Below are 19,303 nucleotides of genomic sequence, written 5' to 3' on the forward strand. Positions count from 1 at the left end.
GACACAGTCATTGGGCAGCACAGCCATTCTGAATTTCTTTTTTTTTTTAAAGAATTATTTTATTTACTTTTATTTATGTATTTAAATTTTACTAGAGAGGGACAGAGAGAGAGAGAAAAAAAAAAAAAAAAAAGCAAGCTGCCAGGTCTGGGACTCAGATCACAGTTGGCCATGTGGGAGTCCAGTACCTTAACCGCTATGCCACCTGCTGACCCCCATTCTTTATTTTTTTAATCTTATCCATTCTGACTGGGGTTAGGCGATATCTCATTGTGGTTTTGATTTGCATCTCTCTTATGATAAAGGATGTTGAGCATTTTTTCATATGCTTTTTGGCTGTTCATATATCTCCTTGGAGAGTTATCTGTTCAGCTCATTTCCCCATTTTTAAATTAGATTGATTTTTTTTTTCAGGTAAGCTTCTTGAGTTCTCTATATATTATGATTATCAGTCCCTTAGTTAAGGCAGAGTTTGCAATTATATTCTTCCATACCAAGGGTTGTCTCTTCACTCTAATTGTTTCTTTGGTTGTGCAGAAGCTTTTACACCTAATGTAACCCCAGTTACCTACTTGGGGAATTATTTCCTGTGCTTTGAGTGTCTTATTTAAGAAGTCTTTGCAAACTCCAATGTTTCCAAGAGCTTCCTCTGTGTTTTCTACCAGTAGTTTTATAGTTTGAGATTTTATTATTAGATATTTGATTCATTTTGAGTTGATTTTTGTTAATGGTGAGAGATAGGGATCCAGTTTCATTTTTTTTTGCAAGTGGATATCCATTTTTCTAGCACCAGTTGCTGAAGAGATCTTTCTTTTTTCCACTGTATTGTCTTGTGCCTTTGTCAAAGTTCAGTTGGCTGTATGTTTTGGGTTTATTTCTGGGTTTTCTATTCTGTTTCATTGGTCTAGATGCCTGTTTTTGTGCTAGTAATGTTTTGCATATCACAGCTTTGTAATATATTCTGAGGTCAGGGACTGAGATGCCTCCTACTTTATTCTTTTTTAACAGTATTGTTTTGGTGATATAGGATATTTTATAATTCCAGACAAATTTTATCATTGTTTTTTCTAATTCTGTGAACAATATCTCTAGTAATTTGATTGAGATTGCGTTAAATTTGTAAATTAACTTAGAATTGATATTTTGATTAATTTTCCAACCCAAGAACATCAGAGGTCTTTTCTCTTTTTTTAGTTTTTCATAGTTTTCCTTGTAGATGTCTTTGTCTTCTTTGGTTAGATTTACTCCTAGGTATCTTATATTTTTGTGGCTATTATAAATAGAATTGTTTTCTTCAATTATACCTCAGTCTGTTTATTGTTGATGTATGAAAGTGCTATTGATTTTTGTATGTTGATTTTTCATGCTGCCACTTTACTGTATTCATTTATCACTTCCAGAATTTTCTTGTGGATTCTTTTGGGTTTTATGTATATATAATTATGTCACTTGCAAATAGAGATTATTTCACTTTTTCTTTCTGCCTATTTGGAGGCCTTTTATTTTATTCTCTTGCCTGACTGCATTGATGAGAACTTCCAGTACTATATTGAAAAAGAACAGAAAAAGTGGGCAGCCTTGTCTTGTTATAGTTTTTATTCAAAAAGCTTTCAGCTTTTCTGCCATGCAGTGTGATGTTAGCTATGGGTTTTTCACATATGGCTTTTGTTATATTGAGAAATGTCTTTTCTGTGCTGATTTTGCTGAAGGTCTTAATCATGAAAGGATGCTGTATTTTATCAAATGCCTTTTCCGCATCAATTGATATGATCATATGGTTTTTATCTTTCCTTCTGTTAATGTAATGTATTACATTTATTATTTTACAAATATTGAACCACCCTTGCATCCCGGCAATAAGGCCTACCTGGATGCAGTGTATAGTCTTTTTAATGTGTCATTGGATGTGATTTGCTAGTATCTTGTTAAGAATTTTTGCATTTATATTCATCAAGGATATTGGTCTGTAGTTTTCTTTTATGGTATGTCCTTGTCTGTTTTGTGAGTTCCATATATATTCTGGTTATTAATCTCTTATCTGAGGTATACTTCACAAATATTTTCTCTCATTCTATAGGTTGTCTCTTCACTCTATTCATTGTTTCTTTTGCCATACCGAAGCTTCTTAGTTTGATGTAATCCCACTTGTCTATTTTTGAGATTTCTGCCTGTGCTGTAGGAATCTTGTCTAAGAAATCTTTGACTAGGGCCAGTGGGTGGTGCAGTGGTTGAAGTGTGGACTCTCACATGACCAACCACAGTTTGAGTCCCAGACATGATGGCTCGCTCGCTCTCTCTCTCTCTCTCTCTCTCTCCCATCTCTTTCTGGTGAGCAAACATGCCCTATAGCATGTTTAAGAAAAAATAAATTAAATAATTTTTTAAAAGAAACTTTTGTCTATTTCAATGTCTCCAAATGTCTTCTTTGTGTATTTCACAAGTAGTTTTGCTGTTTGGAGTTTACCTTTAGATCTTTGGTCTATTCTGAATTGATTTCTGCTAATGGTGACAGATATAGGCCCAGTCTTTCTGCACATGGATATCCAATTCTCCCAACACCATTTGTCAAAATTACTTTCTTTTCTCCATTGGATTGTCTGGTGCCCTTTGTTAAAAATCAATTGTCTTTGTGTTTGAAAGTTCATCTCTGGAGTTTCTATTCCGTCCCATTGGTCCACAGTCAGTTTTTGAGCTGTTTTGATTATCACAACTCTGTAGTATATTTTGGGATTGGATAGTAAAATGTCTCCTACTGTATTCTGTTTGCACAGTATTGATGAGGTAATATGGGGTCTTGATGATTATACACAAATTTTATATTTTTCTGCTTCTGTAAACGCCACTGGTAGTTTCAGCATAATTACATTGAATTTGTAAGTTAATTTGGATAGAACTGACATTTTGAATATATTGATTCTTCTGATCCTAAAGCAAAGAATGTCTTTCCATTTGTTCATTTCTTTATAAGAAAAAATAATGTATTTCTTTAATTCACTTCTAATTACAGGGTGCATTTCAGTATTTCTCTTATAAACACAATATTGGTTTAGAAACCCTTTAAGGCGGTAAGTATTGCATAGGTTTTGACATCATAAAAATTATAAAGTCTAGAAAAGCGTAAGTTAGAAAATAATCACTGCAACAGTGATGGACTCAAAGTGTAAATGAGCAGTCTTTATCAATTTCAAATGCATGCTTTTTTTTTTTTGGAGAGGTTTTTTTGCTATAGGGCGCGTGCGCTCGCCAGACAGACAGAGAGAGACAGAGAGATAGAAAGCAAGGAATCACCTCCCAGAGGAGATGGCCACACCACAATCCCTTCTCCTCCATTCTCCTCTCGGGATCTTGGGCATGTATGCACACGCGCCCGGTGTGAGTTTAAGCCACTGGGTCCGGGACTCGAACCGCGGTCGACTGCGTGGGAGTCCAGCGATATAGCCATTACACTAGCTGCTGGTCCCTCAAATGCATGTTTTTTTTAAGTGAAGAAGGAAAGGAATCTTTGAAGCACATTGTAAGTTTTTAAAAAATACTGTAGAAGGAATTCAAGTTCCTTCCTCCATCTAACTCGTAAAACCTAAATAATCAGAGTTGTTTACAACTTTAGTTTCTTTTAAATAGAGGATACTTGGTGTCAGCAGGCGGCATGATGGTTAAGGTGCTGGACTCCCACATGGCCAGACCTGCTTTCTCACTTTCTCTCTCTGGTGAGTATATGTGCCCTATAGAAAATTTAAAAATAATAAATAAAAATTTAAAAAAATAAGAGGACATTTGTGTTTGCGCAGAGGCAAAACAGACATATATTAGACAATTTACTGTTTTTACTTCTTTAAACTTACTGTCTTACAGAATTTATGAAATTAACTACCAGTTATCAAAACCATTCAACTAGGGACGAGCAGTTAGCATAATGGCTATGTCGCTGGACTCCCATGTAGATGACCGTGGTTCACATCCCAGACCCGGTGACTTAAACTCACACCAGGCGCGTGTGCATGTGTGCCCAAGATCCTGAGAGGAGAAAGGAGGAGAAGGGATTGCTGTGTGGCTATCCCCCCTGGGGGGTGATTTCTCACTTTCTGTCTCTCCGTCTCTCTCTGTCTTTCTGGCAAGCGCATGCACCCAATAACAAAAACCTCTCCAAAAAGAAAAAAAAAGAAAAGAAAAACCATCCAACTAATATTTGTTTTATGTTTAAATACAGATATTTTTAAAATACATAATCCTGATAACAAACATACTTATATCCATAACATAGGATTTTGGAATTGTATGTTACTTGCAATTGGTGCAATTTTTTTCTAGTTTTCCTTCTCCATATTCTTTGAAACACGTGGGAAATGATGCAGCTAAATGTGTATATCATATATATGTGTGTGTGTGTGTGTGTGTGTGTGTGTGTGTATTGTATGTGTGTATGTGTGTGTATATATATATAGGATATGGCACCCCTTTGTTAGGTTTGGAAATGGAGAAAGGCCAAGAGCCAGGAGGAGGTGGGTGGCATCAAAAAGCTGGACCAAGCAAGCAGACTTCCCCTAGAACCTCAGGAAAGAATACAGTCCTGCTGACACCTCAATTTTAGCTCTGAGAGACTCATGTCAGACTTGTGATCTCAGGACTGTTAAGATAATACACTTGTGCTGTTCCAAGTTTGAGATAATTTGTATGGCAGTATAGAAAACGAATACATCACTGGGACCAACAGTTGGCATAATGGCTATGTCGCTGGACTCCCATGTAGTCAACCGCGTTTTGAGTCTCGGACCTGGCGGCTTAAACTCACTCTGGGCTCGGGTGGGTGCCTGCCCAAGATCCCGAGAGAAGAATGGAGGAGAAGGGATTGTGGCGTGGCCATCCCCCTGGGGGCGATTTCTCGCTTTCTATCTCTCTGTCTCTGTCTTTCTGGCAAGCGCATGTGCCCTAGAGCAAAAATCTCTCCAAAAAAAGAAAAAGAAAATGAATACATCACTCAAATGCAAACTGCTTACTCTGCAAAACAGAACACCTGGAGTTTAAAAATCTTAAAGAAATATTGATCGACCCATTGTTTAATTCACACTAGTGAATTTCAACAATGATTAACGCTTTGCTTCAAGCAAAGTCAAATCTTGAAATAACAAATTTGAATTTAAAAAAAATGAAAGTATACCCATTCCATATACTATCATTCTTATAATGATGTTTCAAAACAAAGAAAATGTCAGAGTTACAAGGGAGTTTTATCTTGTATAGGGCATAAGAAGCAGTTACCAACAGAAAATATTTCTACAGTCCCAAAATAGATTACTTACAAACATTTGCCAAATTCATTCTTATGGTACTCATGAAGTATTGTATTTGGAATGACAATTTACAGAAATGGAAAATTGAAATAGAGCTTTTTTATTAAAGAAAAGACAATAGTACATAATTTAGCCCTTGCTAAAGGTACTCAGCAAGAAAGTAGAGATATTTTAACTCTCAGATAATTGTCACACATGTCTCTTTTATTCTCTCTCTACTTCTGCATAGTTCTCATTCTGTTACCTTGGCATGCTTAAAATCTCCTGAGTGTTCGCTGTACATTTTTTCTCTGTATGTGTCTGTGCCATGGCACTTGGAGTCATCTCTTCTATTCTGTTCATCACTGGGACTTTGCTGTGGCCATTTCCCCCTCCCACTCTGCTTATAATTATCATGACTTCTGCTTCCACTTCTTCTACCCCTTTCATTCCTGGTATGGCTCCTGCTGCTCCGGTCATTTCTGTCAAATCCTCTCTTCTCTGGGCTCCTATGATGGCTTCTGCACTTTTTGTCAAAATTAGACTGGCTCCATGTGCTATTCTCCCCAGAACGCTCTCATTTTCTTTTCTTGGACTTGTCCTCTTTAGAATGGCTGTTGTAATTTTTCCAAACACTTGTGTTTCTTTTCTTCTTTTCTGCCTTTTTTTCTTTATTGTCACTCTCACCGTTGCTCTCTGAAGTCTCTCTAGAGGAAGAGGAGGAAGAAGACAACAAGGAGGAAGATTATTTGTCTTTTGTGCTTACTTCTGCTCTTCTGAAACTTTTTTTTCTATCTCTTTTCTTTTTCTTCTTACTCTTCTCAAGTGTATCCAATTTCCTGAGAAGTTTCTGTTTGGTTGTTAGTGACTTCAAAATTCAACTTCTGGGTCTTCTTCACCCTAACTTGCAACATACTCCTGTGATGGATCATTTGCAGTAAAGTTTCTCCCCAGTACATTTCGTTTCAGTGCAAACCCACTGTTTTTTATCTCTGTTATTAACTACAAGGGGTGCATCAATGGCCCTGAGCCATCAGTGGGAACTAAATTGATTCCAGAAAAAAACAAAGGACATTCTCAATCTATGTTGACATGACCCCATTTGTGAAATTTAATGTACCTTACATTTCAAACCTCACTACCAAAGGGCTGATCTCTAATGTTCATGTCATCTTTGGCATATTTTTCTTGTGGGGCTCCTTTCTGCCATTCAAACTTATATTCATTCTCTCCTTCTGTTTCCTGGTGGGGCCTCATATATGAAATTAAGGTCATTCTTTACACATTCATCTCCCATAAGCAATCTGTTATCATATGATTCTTGTTCTTGAAGATATTGTTGCATTAATTCTTGTTTCTTATTATAATACGATATTTTCTGTTCTGCCATCCATACTTTTTTTATACTGGATTTGGAAGCCAGATGAAAGTCCTTTTTGCACATGAAGTTAGCAGCTTTCCTATCTTGCAGTTGGAGCTGGGGAAGTCAGTTGCAAATGTCAGCAATGTAAACAAACTGCTGCATGCACCTCCAGGGCACCCATTTGCTCATTTGTTTCATATTTAATTTCTTTTTTTTCCTCATGTTTTTTGACATAGGATCTGCATGTTCACCAGAGAGAGACAGAGAGAGAATGAGAAGATGAGAAGTCACACACCCACAGGAGGGATGGCCACACTACAATTCTTTCTCCATTCTTGGTCTGAGATTTTGGGCATGCGTGCACATGTGCCTAACATGAGTTTCTAACCACTGAGTCTGGGACTCTAACTGTGGTTGGCCACTTTGGAGTCCAGCACCTTAACCATCATGCCATGTGCTGGCCCTTTTTTTCAGTTTTTATAGTTTTCCTTGTAGAGGTGTTGCAGTTTTCTAGTTAGATTTATTCCTAGTTTGTTTCTTTTTTTGTTTATTTTGAGGCTATTGTAAATAGTATGTCTTTCTTTAATTCTGCTTCAGTCTATTCACTGTAGGTGTATAAAAACTATATAATTTTGGATATTGATTTTTTTTATCACATAACTCTTCTAACTTCATTGATTGCTTCTTAGAGTTTTTTCATGGATTTGTCTGAATTTTCTATGTATTTAATCATGTCATCTGCAAATAGGGACAATTTCACTTTTTACTTTCCTATTTGCCAGTTATTTCCCTCTCTTTTCTGCTTGCATTTGCTAGGACTTCAAATATTGTGTTGAAAAGGAGTGAAGAAAGCAGACAGCCTTGTCTTGTTCCACTTATTAGCAGGAAGTTTTCAGCTTTTCCTCATTCAGTATACTAGCTATGGGTTTGTCAGACATGACTTTAATTGTGTGGAGAAATTAACCTTCTATATCTATTGTGTTGAGCATCTTAATCATGAAAGGATGTTTTATTTTGTCAAATGCTTTTGCTACATCAATTGATATAATCATATGGTTTTCATCCTTCCTTCTGCTAATGTGATGTATTAGATTGTTTTGCAAATGTTGAACAATCCTTTTATCCCTCAGACAAAGTCTAATTTGTCATGGTGTATAATCTTTTTAACATGTTGTTGGACTCAATTTGCTAATATTTTGTTGAGGATTTTTATATCTGTACTTGTCAAGAATATATTGGTCTGAGGCTAGCAGGTGGTGTGGTGGTTAGGGATGTTGGAATCCCACATGGCCGACTGTAGTTCAAGTCCTAGACCTGGCAGCTTGCTTTCTCACTTGTCCTCCCTCTCTCATTCTATTTCTCTCTGGTCAAATTAAAATAGATAGACAGATAGAGATAGATAGATAGATAGATAGATAAATTTAAATAAAATAATTCTTTTAAAAAAGAATATTGGGCTGTACTTTTCTTTTTTATTATGTGCTTGTCTGCTTTTGGTATCAAAATGATGGAGGCTTCACAGAATGGGTTTGGAAGGGTTCTTTCCATCTGGATTTTTAGATACTTTGAGAAGAACTGGAATTCTCTAAAAGCATTGTAGAATTCAAAAGTGGGACCTGGGCTTTTTATTTTGGGGGGGAGGAGACAACTTTTTATTTTTTTACTTTTGGAGAGGTTTTTGCTATAGGGCGCATGCGCTCACCAGAAAGACAGAGAGAGACCGAGAGACAGAAAGCGAAAGCAAGAAATCATCCCCCCAAGGGGGATGGCCACGCTGTAATCCCTTCTCCTCCATTCTCCTCTTGGGATTTTAGGCACACAAGCACACGTGCCCGGCGTGAGTTTAAGCCAGGTCAGGGTCTCAAACCACAGTTGACTACATGAGAGTTCAGTGACACAGTCATTATGCTAACTGCTGGTCCCAAGGGGAGCGGGGGTCTACTATTGGTGAATTCTTTCAGTTTTTGTTTATCTAGGATCAGTCTTATTTCTATTTCCCATTTGAAGGATAATCTTGGCAAGTATAATATTCTTGGTTGAAATTCTTTTCTTTCAGAATTCTAAATGTATCTTCCCATTTCTTCCTTGCCTATATCATTTCTGTTCAGAGATCTAAGGCTAGTCTGATGGGGTATCCTTTGTAAGTAACTTGATATTTTTCTCTTGCCGTTTTTAGAATATTGTCTTTGTCTTTGACTTTTGCCAATTTAGCTATATGTCTTAGAGAATCTTCTTATGTTAAATCTATGTGGTGCTCTTTGTATTTCCTGTATTTCTATGTCTGTATGTCTCTCTAGGTTTGGAAAGTTTTCAGGTAGCATTTTATGAAGGAGATTTTCTATGCCTTTTCCTGTCTGTTTACCTCCTGGAATATCCATTATGTAGATATGCAGCCACTTAATTGTGTCTAAAGTTTTCTGTATGTTGGCCTCTTTTTTAATGGTTATCATTCTTTTTGGTGACTTAGAGTAAGTTGGAGGTTGTGTATTCATGGTCACAGGTTCTCTTCTTTGCATAGTCTAATCTGCTGCTGATACTTTTGAGAGAGCTTTTAATTTCCAATATTGCATTTTCATCTCCAGAAGTTCCATTTGATTCTTTTTTTTAGGGAGTCTATCTCTTCATAATGTTCTTCCTTAGAGGGACAGAATGATCTTCTCATCTCCAGGAATTGATTGTTTTCTCTTGTATCTCATGGTGCTTCTTGTGAATGATATTCTAAATTCCTTCTCTGATATTTCTATTATTCCCTATTTTTTATCCATTGTTGATGAGCAATTATTGTGAAATTTTTGAGGAGAGCTATTTCTTTGGTGGTGTTTGTTTGTTTTTGTATGTTTGTTCCTTGAGTCTCTTCATGGACTTTTAGGCATCTGATAGACTGCTCACTTCTCATTTTAGGGGTAGATTCTGTGATGTCGGGGGTGTGGGAAGAGCCCTAAGTTCCAAGTGTGCCCCTAGCAAAATGGTCCAGAGGGGACCAGAGATCAGTTCCATCTTTCAGTTGGAGTTTAGAGTTTCAGAGGAGGGTTTCTTGTTTTCTCCCCTGGAGAGAATGTGAAAAGGGAGATGCTCTGGAGTCTCACTGGCTTCAGGCAGTTGAATCCTCTTAATACTTCCCAGTAGACATTATGTGTTCCAGAGGTTCTTGTCATCTTTTTCTTTTACTTCATCAGCCTCACATCACTCTTGAGGCATTTACCAGGCTTTCTTTCCAGAGAGATGCAAAAGGTGGGTAATACTAAATAGTTGCCTTGATCATTCTCCTCCAGCGAGATGATGGTAGGGAGCTCACACTGCTCCCTCGAGTGAGTCTCAGCCTCAGGCTTCCATGAGCCCACTGGCCTCTGTAACTAACACTGCTCCAGTTGCCTCTTGCCATTTCTGATGAGTGCTCTCAGCTCCTGGTCACACTAAAGTCTGTTTAATCTCTCTCAAACTCAAAATTCTATCAGTCTCAGATGAGGGTAAGGGGAGCAACAGCTGACTTCCAGCAAATATGTCAACTACCAGACCCCAGCTCCTAGTGGCAGAGTCACATCACAGCCTGCTCAGACTTTCTCAGGTTCCCAGCTTCAGTGGTGCTGGGGGTGGGGGGAGGCAATAGCAGTCTCACTGGTGAATATCTCAGTTTCCTGACCCTGGAATTTGGTGATGAGGTTGCACCACAGTCTGCTTAGAGTTCTCAGGTTCATAGTTCCAGTGGCACCCAATGGGGAGGTAATCACTGCCTCCCTGGTGAATATCTTAGTTCCCAGCATTGGGCCATACTTCAGTCTGAAGTTTCTTCAGCAGCACCTGGGAGGCAAGGGTCACAACAGCTACCTTTGCAGTAAATAACTCAATTCCCAGACTGTGGGACCTATCAGGGGTCTGCACAGTTCAGCCCAGTGTAGCAACACCAAGTCCCTAGCAGAAGCAACTCCCAGCAGCTTCTTCCTGAGGTGTATTTTAGAAATCCCTTAAAATGATCCACACCACAAACCTACACAGGGTAAAGCACTGGTACCAGCAGCAACAGTGGTGGTCATGGAGGTTACCCCACCTGGAGAACACTAACCGCCCACTCCTAACAGACACTCAGGCACATGTATGTACATTCTTCCTTTGACACATTCACTCAGAACACACACCGTATGCTGCCATTTTTCTGTAATCTCAAGAGTGGCTCTTTTTCTTAATTCTCATTTGCCAATGTTACCAAATCATTTTCTTGAAAAACATTTTGAAATCAGTAGCAACAGTCACCTCAAATACTGACATTATATATTGTGTACCTAAATAGATTTAATGGACCAATCCTGTAGAAAACCTCCTTCCATACCCTGAAAAAAAGATAATGCATTCCAAAGTGTCAACAAATTAACTATATGAAAGATGGTACTAGACATCTAGGAGTTAGGCACCAATCCTGAAATTCAGACTTGAGTTGATTCTGACTTCCAACACCTTTATCTTGAAGGACAAGGAATACTATTACCTGAATGCACTCAAATTACAGGATTACAGCACGGATCTCTGTACTATAATCAGGGAGAATAAGCCCTGAAAATAAGTGAAGAAAGAATTTTACACACTATGGTGATAAACCAGAGTTCTCTCCTAAAACGTTTAAGTCACTCTCCTTTTCTACAAATAACTTATAACAAATATTTTTTTCTTTAAATTTATTTATTTACACTCATCCACTATACATCATCACAGCAAGCAAGATGAGATTTCCCATACAGAATACAATGTATATTGGCTTAATCAAGTACATCAACATACATGTTATCATCAACAAACAATTTTCCATTTCCTATTTCCTGTATATGTTGTTATTTTTGCCATTCTTGATTCCCTGTCTCTCACTATCTGCCATGTTATATTTGTTATATATATATTTTTTTTTGAGAGGTGTTTGCTATAGGGCGCGTGCGCTTGCCAGACAGACAGAGAGAGACAGAGAGACAGAAAGCAAGACATCACCCCCCAGGGGGGATGGCCACGCCACAATCTCTTCTTCTCCATTCTCCTCTCAGAATCTTGGGCACTCACGCACACGTGCCCAGCGTGAGTTTTAAGCCACCGGGTCCTGGACACGAACTGCGGTCAACCACATGGGAGTCCAGCGACATAGCCATTACGCTAACTGCTGGTCCCTTGTTATAGTTATTTAGAACAGATAACTTATAACTTCATATCTCATTATTTCTCTTAATAAATTAAATAGAATTACACTTGGTTGCAGTTTACATAGGATTTAAAAGCACAGGTTCTTAGGCTGATTACCCTTTTCTCAAACCTCAAGATCACCATGTCTGAGTTTTGTGACCTGAAGCAAATGTATAACTACTCTGAAGCTCAGTGTCCTCATCTGTGAAATGATAATAGTAAAGTTACCAACCTCAAACAGCTGTCCTGGAGCATAAATTGGACATTTAATGACATTTGGCTTTTATTATTAGCTATAGTGAGGGAAAGGATGCTTACCTATAAGCAGCTTCCCATAGTACCCTGATCTCAGGAGTGTCGGCACTTGGACAGTAAGAAAGAGAGAATGAAAATTAAGACTATGGCAGGCATCGTAGGAGGTTGGGGGATGGTATCCACTGGATATTTGTAGAGAGTCAGATGAAGCTGAGAACTGCCTTTCCTTTAGAGTAAAGCATTTTGTAGAGAAACAGCAAGCAAACATTTATTTCAAGCTTCCTCTGGTAGGAAGAAGACATACATTCAGTGATTAATTTAGGGATTATAAGGGATTCCCTTAAGAATCTCAGAAGATCTGCCATACACTTCATTCACTGTCAAACAGACATTTCCCTGCTGTGCCACGCTAGAGAACCCTAAACAACACATAGGTCAAGAGAGAACATAAAATAGTCATCAGAAAGAAACTGACAGTAAGTCAAATTCAACAAACCTGTACTGAGCACCTATTATGCTCCATGTTAGGGGTGAGGAACAAAAGACATGGTCCAGTGCCCTCATGGAATATCTGAGGGGACATCAAAAGGTGGTAGAAAAATGAAATTAAAGCATACATTTTGGTGCAAAACTCATTTTTAATTAATCCATAGTTTATTTTTTATAATATCATTTTCCATTAACTTAAAACATATTTTTCTTTATTCACGATAGATCACATGCACACAACGGTGTAAGAAAGAGGTCTGATCGTGCCATGATTCTCTTTCTCCAATTTTCCAGCCTATTGGATCTTGGGCACGCTTGCATTGTCTGGTATATTTTCAGGCTGGTCAGGCTAGGAATGTAGTTGCCATATGGGATCCATTTTCTCTTGAGTGGGCATTACTGCTATGCCATGGAGCCAGCCCTCCATGAACTTTCTGAAGACCTCTCATATATAGGTAGAGGTCCCTGATGCCAACCCATGGACATGATAGAGCAGAATCACCTGTAGTAAAAATTTAGATTTCTTGTCTAAGCAGATTATATCCCTGACCTAATGAATCATACATTCAGGTTGGGGAGTGGAAGTGGTGATCAGGAGGCTGTATTCTTAATAATGTTCTCTGGAACACCCAGTTTGGGGCCCGCCATTAATGTTTCTCAAAGGGTAATCTTCTATCGCCATCACACTCAGCCCTTCTGAGTGTAGCATTGGAGTGCATATTTTCAGTCCTCTTCAGTCTAAGAACCATTATGCAAGACTGACTTTCTCCTGTACCACTTATTTCTATTAAGTAGTATGTGTGGAAATGCTCTATAAATCGTAAAGCATGATACAAAGTTAGTTGGGTATTGTTTTTAGGACAGCTGCTTATAGAAACCGAGAAAGTCCAATTTCTAAAAGTAACTGAAGTCAGAGTAGAATACAATAAGGCATTCACCCAGACTTAATAGGTCTCCCACAGACCTCATGGTTCTTACTGTAGAACTTTCTGGTAGGTAAGCCTGCTAGAACAGTGCTGTTATCTCATCTGAAGGTTCTTCTGTTGCTGGTCCCTTGAGAAGGCACGCAGGGCCTAAGTAGGTACTATTCTTGAGTGGCTTCCTCTAAGAAGGTCCAAAAAGTATATATACTCTGCTAGACCACTTGCAGAATCTTTGTATCATGACAGAAATGATTATTAGGTGGACCCTGTATAAGCATAATAATATGGGTCTAAACTTGTTAAGTATTTAGCTTTCTTAACAGACCATGAAACCCATACTCAAAGCTGTGACATTCAGGATGCAGAAAAAATTGAATGGGCAGGAGATAGACAGATGATTAGAAAAGATACTAAATTTTCATTGTAGATAGTATCAACTGGCAGGTGCCTTTGGTGGTGCCAGGTGGTGATGCCACAAATGGCAGGAAATAAAAAGTGTGCAGATCAGAAGACAGACAATGATAGAGACATACCAGACTTCAGCTAGAAATGGTAGGGAGTTTGTGTAGTGAAAAAATAAAGAAAAAGTTGTCCATGTACAGAGTAATATGCTACAAAGAAGAGAAAGTACCTTAAAAACAGGGATCAGAGAAAAAAGTGGTGAATCATGACAGCAGAGGGCTGAAAAGTCAAAAGGAAGTTAAACTTTCAAGGAAGACTACTCACCAGCATCAAATACTATGGAGCAGCCAGCAAAGACAAGAACAAAGGAGAGACTATTGGACTTGTGATCATCATGTCACTGGTTAGAAGTCCAAAAGCAACACAGCCGAGTGATGTGAGAGCTATTTCCTTCATAGTTTTGGCCAGTGTTACTAATAAATCTCAATTATCTTTATAGCTCCCATTTAATTACTTTCTGGTGTTATCAGTTATATGCTATGTACTTGTCATTGAACATTAAGTTGTTTTGCTTTCTAAAGGGCTTAGTACACATCAAAATATAGCTGGACATGTTCTTGCCCTACTCTCTCGTCCCAAGGGAATTCTCTTATTTTCAGAGTTTTCAGTGACTCTCTAGGATATGGTGGACACTCAAGGAAAATTGTTCAATTAATGTGAATAGAATGGACTTAGGAAGTGGTGACAAGAAAGCCTCCTTCCCAACTCTTGGAGACATCAGAGTAGGCAAAGACTTTTTTTTTTTTTTTTTTTTTGAGAGAGAGAGAGAAAGATTTTTGCTACAGGGTGCATGCACTTGCCAAAGAACAGAGAAAGACTGAGAGACAGAAAGCAAGAAATCACCTCCCTGGGAAGATGGCTATACTGAAATCCCTTTTCCTCTTGGGATTTTGGGTACACACATACACAAGTCTGGCATGATTTCATGCCGCCAGGTTTGGGACTCAAACCATGGTCAACCAGGTAGGAGTCCAGTGTCTTTTCTATACTAACTGCTGGTCCCTGACAAACACTTCTTAAGTAAGACCCCAAAACACATGCAATAATCCCAAAAATAAACAAGTGGGACGACATCTGGTTAAAAAGCTGCTGCACAGCAAAATAAATAATAATTAGAGTGAAGAGATAACTCTTGCAATAAGATAATATAATTGCAAACTCTCCCTAGGATAAGGGACTGATAATCAAGATATACAAGGAACTCAAGTAGCTTACCTGCAAAAAAATGTAATCAATACAATTAAAAGATGGGCAAATGAGTTGAATAGACAAATCTCCAAGGAAGACCTACAAACAGCCAAAAACCATATGAAATAATGTTCAACATCCCTTATCATAAGGGAAATGCAAATCAGAACCACAATGAGGGGCCAGCAGGTAGTATGGTGGTTAAAGCACTGGAATTCCCACATGGCCAACAACAGTTTGAGTCCTGGACCTGGTGGCTTGCTTTCTCACTCTCCCTCTCTCTCTCTCTGTCTTTCTCTGGCAACACTCATGTGAAAAAATGATAATAAATAAAATAATTCTAAAAAAAAAAACCACAATGAGATACCAGTCAGAATGGCTAAGATTAAAAATATAAAGAATAATAAGTGATGGCAAGGATGAAGGGAAGAGAACTCTCCTATAGTGTTGGTGAGAATGTAAATTAGTACAGCCACTGTAGAGAACAATACAGAGGTTCCCTGAAGACCTACAAATGGAACTACCATATGACACATTAATTCCATTCCTGGGTATCTACCCAGGAAAGGAATATTCAGTCCAAAAAAAGCCACTTGCACATCCATGTTCAAGGCAGTACTATTTAAATGGAATCAACCCAAATGTCCAAGAACAGATGAATGGATTGAAAAAGTATGGTACAGGGACGAGCAGTTGGCGTAATGGCTAAGTCGCTGGATACCCCCGTAGTCGACCGCAGTTCAAGTCCCCGACCCCCTGGCTTAAATTCATGCTGGGCACATGTGCGTGTGTGCCCAAGATCCCAAGAGGAGAATGGAGGAGAAGGGATTGTGGTGTGGCCATCCCCCATAGAGGGTGATTTCTTGCTTTCTCTCTGTCTCTCTTTGTCTTTTTGGCGAGCACATGTGCCCTATAGCAAAAACCTATCCAAAAAAAAAAAAAAAAGTATGGTACATATACAATTAGGAATACTACTCGGCTATAAAAAACAAGAACCTAGTATCTCATAGAAAGCAGATAAATATGGAAGATTTAATGCTAAATGAAGCAAGCCAGACTATCAGAGGAGAAATATCTACTAGCTATGGCAGAAACTGAAAGATTGGAAGGCATAAAACTTGGACAGCCATCGTGGATACCTGAGACAATTTGGAGCAGGGTGAGAAGTGTGGGGGCTGGAAGATGCAATTAAGTGGGGAAAAAAGAACAAAAAGAAAGTTATCTGTCAATAACAATGTGTATCATAATTTCTTTGACTGGAATAACAGGGTATTCATGCTGAGAAAATACATTTCGATATTGTAAAGATATACAGTAATTGAATGTAAAAAGTAATAAAATTTTTAAAAATAGAAGAAGAAAGTCTCCCCTATTGGATATACAATATATTATACCTCCTTTCAAAATTAAATGTAACTGGGGTGGGGTAGCTGTACCCTATAGTACAGTATGAAAGGAAAAGTATGGGCTTGAGAATCAACATGCCTGGGGACTGAATCCCACCTGTAGCTCAGTTCACATCTGCAAAGTGGTGTTAACAGTCATCACTTGGAGGGTAGGTGGAACAGTTGAATTAAATAGATCTGTAAAAATCCAGTCATAGCCTCTGCCAAAAGAAGCGAATAAACAATAGCCGCAGGTATTAGTATTGGTAGTAACTACTAGCTATTCATGCTATAAGTTGCTTATTCAGGTAGAAAACTACAGTGACAACAGCCAGCAAATGGCATGGTGGTTATGGCACCAGACTCCCACATGGCTGACCCCGGTTCAAGTCCAAGACCTGGTAGCTTGCTTTCTTACTTTCTCTCTGGTGAGTGCACATGTTCTATACCAAAATAAAAGTAACAATAAATAAAATTAATAATTAGAAAATAATTATGTTTTTTAAAGAATTATTATTTTATTTAACTTTATTTATTTTAATTTGACCTGAGAAGGTCATAGAAAGAGAGAGAGAGAGAGAAAGCAAGCCACCAGGTCCGACACTTGAACCATGGTCCGCCATGTGGGGGAGTCCAGCGCCCTTAGCCGCTACGCCACCTGCCGGCCCCAGAAAATAAAATTATAAAAAAAAAAAAAAAAAAAAAAGGAAAAGAAAATTAAACTTCATTTTTATTCCAGAAAGTTCTGGTCACTCCTTTGATCTCATATTTACCTGAGGGGGCACAACTCCCACCCCGGGTGGAGTAGTGTCATTTCTCCGCTCTTGAGTAAGCGTGCGTTGTGAAGTGTTGTTACATGTCAACAAAATTCACACGCGGAAACTCTGCTTTTGCAAGCCACAGAAATACTGAAGTCCTGTGCTGACAGCGTGATTCCGCTGGCCACTTGGCACGCTTGGAGCAAAGAATTAAGGCGGGGGAAAGAACACAGGGAAGGACGAGTAGGTAGAAGGGCGAGGAGGTGGGGAGGGAGGCGAGGTCGGGACAGCCGGATAAAGAAAGAACTCTGCAGTTATGGCCAAGAGAAAAAAAAAAATCCCATCTCTGGCTCGCTTCCAGTCACACAAGTGGGCGACAGTTACGCTCGTCCCAGGCCCTGGGCCCGCAATAGCGCCCCGAGGCCGAAAGAGGCGTCCCTCCACTTCCTGCAGCTGAGCTCCCCGCAGTCGGCCCCCGCCGCCCCCGGCAAGCTTTCTCCTGCGGGGCCGAGGAGGGGGGAGGGAAGGGGGAACGGGGACACCGACAGGCTCCGCCCCGCTCCCGCGCCCGCCCGCGGAGGCGGTGGCTGGAAGCGCGCAGCGCACAGGAGCGCGCCCCGCTGCTGTCCCAGCTCGTCGGTCGCCGGAGCCCCACCGTGCAGTTGGCGGGGAGTACCGAATCGGCCCGACTGCCGTTCCCCGGGAACACCAGACACCTTTTCTCCCGCGGGAGCAGGCGCTGGCCTTTTCGCTGGGCCCGAAGCCGAGCGGCCCCAGGGGAGAGGGGACGAGCCGAGGGAGGCCGAGGGGAGAATTGAGGACTTGTTCCTAGGGACTGAGCGCTGTCCCTTCCCCTCAGCTTGTGCCGAGCTGGGGACAGGGGCCGCAGACTACAGATAACTCTCCTCATCCTTCGTAGCTTTGGCTGAGCGTGCAGCCCGGAGAGTCCTCGCCGGCAGAATGCGGGCCGCACCGGGGAGCCGGGACCGCGAGGTTGTGCGGGCCTCACTGGAAAGTCCTCGCTGAGGCGGGCCGGGCGTGATAGGAAAGTCCTCGCTGAAGTTGTGCAGGCTGTAGGAGAAGGGCAAGGAGGTGGGAATGCACACCAAAGGGTAAAAGGAAATCGCTGCGAGGGTTAAGAAACCCCTGGGGGGGGGGAGATTTGCTCAGAGCCCACCCTGATAGATCCCGAGATTCAGGAAGGAGCTCAGGCTGCCTTTCCTGATTGAGCCAGGGCTTCAGAACGGCACATCTTTCTGCAACACGTGTAACCCTCCTCACGAGAGGGACACGCATGAGGAGAGTGGTTCTCAAACTTTTTATGGACTCTTTACCAATTTGCAATCTTAAAAATTGGTGTCCTGGGACCAGCAGTTGGCGTAATGGCTGTGTCATTAGACTCCCATGTAGGCGACCGTGGTTCCAGTCCCGTACTCAGTGGCTTAAACGCAGGCTGGGCGCAAGTGCGTGCGTGCCCAAGATCCCAAGAAGAGAATGGAGGAGAAGGGACTGTGGTGTAGCCATCCTGTCTGGGGGGTGATTTCTCGCTTTCTGTCTCGCTGTCTTGCTCTGTCTTTCTGGGAGTGCATGCTCCCTATAGCAAAAACCTCTCAAAAAAATAAATAAATAAAATAAAATAAAATAATAGTGTCCTAAAGAGCTTTTGTTTAGGTAGGTTATGTCTATTGATATTTACCATACCTAAATAAAACGGATTTTTTTCTATATTAAAAAAAAGTGGACCAGTTATGTCTTAACATTTTTAATGAAAAAAATAACTATTAAAAAATTATTGAGAACGGTGGCATTGTTTCTGATTCTTGTACATTTCTTTAACAGAAGGCTTAATAGCAGACAGCTGGATTCTTATACCTGCTTCTGCATTTGATCTTTCACAGTATAATGTTTTGTCGCTTTTGGAGACCTTCACTGTATATTCTGAAAATGCAACAGTGAAAAAGAAACCTGACATCTTAGTATTATTAGAAGATTGACTGTGATCTTGCAGATCTCTAGTTCTCTGACCACACTTTGAGAATCACAGTGTCAGGATTGC

The 19,303-nt window shown here is 39.9% G+C and overlaps 1 protein-coding gene and 1 pseudogene across 1 annotated transcript in view; one reads left to right on the plus strand and one right to left on the minus strand.

Annotated features, from left to right (window-relative positions):
- The window catches only part of LOC102468112 (corepressor interacting with RBPJ 1-like), a 48,884-nt pseudogene extending 39,099 nt beyond the window's left edge, over positions 1–9,785 (minus strand).
- An 8,041-nt stretch (positions 9,786–17,826) lies between these two features.
- ACO1 (aconitase 1) overlaps positions 17,827–19,303 on the plus strand; it is a 65,861-nt gene continuing 64,384 nt past the window's right edge. Inside the window, exon 1 of the mRNA XM_006143091.2 lies at positions 17,827–17,915. The gene's annotated coding sequence lies outside the window, so the exon portion shown is untranslated. The remainder of the gene's footprint in view (positions 17,916–19,303) is intronic.

This window comes from Tupaia chinensis, unplaced genomic scaffold (genome assembly GCF_000334495.1).
Source record: "Tupaia chinensis unplaced genomic scaffold, TupChi_1.0 Scaffold000093_1, whole genome shotgun sequence".
NCBI classification, from domain to species: domain Eukaryota; kingdom Metazoa; phylum Chordata; class Mammalia; order Scandentia; family Tupaiidae; genus Tupaia; species Tupaia belangeri.